Source organism: Oryctolagus cuniculus, chromosome 1, assembly GCF_964237555.1.
Source record: "Oryctolagus cuniculus chromosome 1, mOryCun1.1, whole genome shotgun sequence".
In the NCBI taxonomy this organism is placed as follows: domain Eukaryota; kingdom Metazoa; phylum Chordata; class Mammalia; order Lagomorpha; family Leporidae; genus Oryctolagus; species Oryctolagus cuniculus.
The window spans coordinates 207,852,254-207,855,688 of NC_091432.1; the positions used below are offsets into that span (position 1 = coordinate 207,852,254).

Here is a 3,435-nt window from a genome sequence, read left to right on the forward strand (position 1 = left end):
CCTGGGATGATAGGCTAATTACAATTGTTTTTATTTATTCACTGAACCTACTTATCCAAAGCATTCGCTTAAACTACAATTTCACATTCTATTATCCAGTCCCTTGAAAGTAAGATAAGTGAGTTTTTAAAATTATTCAATAACTTAGATTCATCTATAGGGTGCTTCCATCCAATGAATGAATTTACCAGCATTGTATTGACCAGTCATGAAGCTCCATCATCAGATTAAAATGTCAAATGAGTGACAAGTATTTGACCTGGTATGTAAAGTACTGCTTGGATACTCAGGTTTCTCTTCAGGTCATATAAATCTTGCCCTTTTACTAAAGATTCCATGGAGAGGAACAATTATGACTCTTAAACCAATTTTTTGAGGCCTCGAGGCTAATAACAGTTGTATAAAAAATAGGATAAAAATTAACAAAAACAAAAGATAATGCTTGGGATGCCTGCATTGCATATCAGAGTGCTGGGTTCCATCTGGGTTCCACTCCCAATTCTAGTTTTTTACTAGTGTGCACCCTGGGAGGCAGCAGGTGATGACTCAAGTAATTGGGTTTTTGCTACCTGTGTGAAAGACCTAGATTGAGATTCTGGCTCCTGGGTCTAGCCTGGCCTAGTCTCTGCCACTGTGGCCATCTGGGGAGTAAGCTAGCAGATGATATCTCTCCTTCTCAATCTCTCTCTCTCAAATAAATAAAAATGTTAAATATATAAATGAATAAATACAATGTCAAATACAATGTCAAATGATGAATTTTAAACCCCAACATCAGTAAATTCCAAGTTTTACAGAGTTGTTTGAAAAGATAGAGTAAGCACTAAGTGAATGCTACTTAAGCCAGATGCTACAGAGTCAATTTCTGGACTATAGAGCACAGCAGGAGGGATTGTAGCCAAGTTCTTATTGCAGGTACAGCAAGTATTTGAAGGGACCCTGTGCCTGTAGATGGTGGTAGAGCAAGCACATAAGAAGTTGCTACCTTACACTGATTTTTCTCAAAGTGCCTCATTGTCTGACCAATGATGTTTCCATTGTCTTATTTCATACTGCAAGCTTTAGTGCCCTAGTAAGTGCTAAAAGGTGCTTATTATGACTATTGTGTAACTATTCCACTCTCTAATTCTGCCTCTACTCCACCTGGAATGCATCCATAATTATCAACTTCACATAAGAGATTATTTAAAGAAAAGTGTGAAAAACATGTCTTTAATGTTTGTGCTAGTAATCAGTGATACTTTTAGTTTTCCTTAAGGCTAACTATGGTGTAACTGTATGTAACACTACTTTTTGATACATGATATATTGTGAAGATTCAGTGAATGAGGTTTCTACCAAGAATACTTATTAATCTCAATTTTTTTACCATAATATTTTTAATTTACAAAGAAAATTGTTACAAACCCAAGACAGATGTGAAATTGAAATATATAGTGAGAACAATTACAGACTGGGACCATTGGGCAGAATTATGGGAGTGGAGATTGGTTAGGCTTGCATAGGACTAGTTGGTCAATTTTGTCTATACCAAAATTAACCTAATAAACAATTGAACAAGGCAATTCAGTCATTTGTGTTTGGTTTAAACCCATCTTCATATAGTTATTTCTACCACCAAGACCCTTAAACAGTCCAGAGACTGTCTGATTCTCCAGATACATTTCTTGTCTCCTATAGGGTGTGGGGATAGAGATAACTGTTCTTCATAAACATTGGCAAGCAATCCTCTCATTGTTACCTACCCCATTAACTTCATACCTCCTAACTTATAGTGGTATATTATGCTTACAATTCTCTAGACCTTTCCAAAATGCTATGGGAAAAAAAATCCACTTCCTGTTCATAGTATTTGTCTCTCTGCAAGCCCTAATTATTGTATTTCTTCATTCTGCTCAGTCAAATGTTATTCCACCCCTATTTTCATGTTCATAGATTTTAGTTTAGATTTATGGATATCTTCCAGAATATGTGTTTAGAGCATGCATTTCTATGTCTCATTCTTTTTGTCCTGTATGATTTTCTATAGGGAAAGGGAATTGAAACCTGAAGCTGAGTGTTGATTCTTCAACACTTGAAGCTTATTAAAACAGAAGTGAGGGAAAGAATATTCCAGAAAATGGGAATTATACATTTTTATTTAATGATTTATTTATTTTTTTAACTTTTATTTAATGAATATAAATTTCCAAAGTACAGCTTATGGATTACAATGGCTACCCCCCCATAACGTCCCTCCCACCTGCAACCCTCCCCTTTCCCAATCCCTCTCCCCTTCCATTCACATCAAGATTCATTTTCAATTCTCTTTATATACAGAAGATCAGTTTAGCATACATTAAGTAAAGATTTCAACAGTTTGCTCCCACAAAGAAACATAAAGTGAAAAATACTGCTTGAGTACTAGTTACAGCATTAAATCTCAATGTACAGCACACTAAGGACAGAGATCCTACATGAGGAACAAGTGCACAGTGACTCCTGTTGTTGACTTAACAAATTGACACTCTTGTTTATGGCATCAGTAATCACCCTAGGCTCTTGTCATGAGCTGCCAAGGCTATGGAAGCTTTTTGAGTTCACCGACTCTGATCATATTTAGACAAGGCCATAGTCAAAGTGGAAGTTCTCTCCTCCCGTCAGAGAAAGGTACCTCCTTCTTTGATGACCCACTCTTTCCACTGGGATCTCACTCGCAGAGATCTTTCATTTAGGTTTTTTTTTTTTTTTTTCCTCAGAGTGTCTTGGCTTTCCATGCCTGAAATACTCTCATGGGCTTTTCAGCCAGATCCAAATGCCTTAAGGGCTGATTCTGAGGCCAGAGTGCTGTTTAGGACATCTGCCATTCTATGAGTCTGCTGTGTATCTCACTTCCCATGTTGGATCATTCTCTCCCTTTTTTATTCTATCAGCTAGTATTTGCAGACACTATTCTTGTTTATGTGATCCCTTTGGTTCTTAGTCCTATCATTATGATCAATTGTGAACAGAAATTGATCACTGGGACTAGTGAGATGGCATTGGTACATACCACCTTGATGGGATTGAATTGGAATCTCCTGGTATGTTTCTAACTCTACCGTTTGAGGTAAGTCAGCTTGAGCATGTCCCGAATTGCACATCTCTTCCCTCTCTTATTCCCACTTTGATATTTAACAGCAATCACTTTTCAGTTAAGTTTCAGCACTTAAGAAGAATTGTGTATTGATTACAGTATTCAACAAAAAGTATTAAGTAGAACAAACAAAAAAAATACTAAGAGGGATAACATATTAAGTTGTTCATCAACAGTCAGGGCAAGGGCTGATCAAGTCACCGTTTCTCATAGTGTTCATTTCACTTTAACAGGTTTCCTTTTTGGTGCTCAGTTAGTTGTCACCTATCAGGGAGAACAAGTGGTATTTGTCCCTTTGGGATTGGCTTATTTCACTCAGC

At 36.9% G+C, this 3,435-nt stretch overlaps 1 pseudogene; it reads left to right on the top strand.

Moving 5' to 3' along the window:
- Positions 1–282: 282 nt before the first annotated feature.
- Positions 283–388, top strand: LOC127484948 (U5 spliceosomal RNA; annotated as a pseudogene).
- The last annotated feature ends 3,047 nt before the right edge of the window (positions 389–3,435 follow it).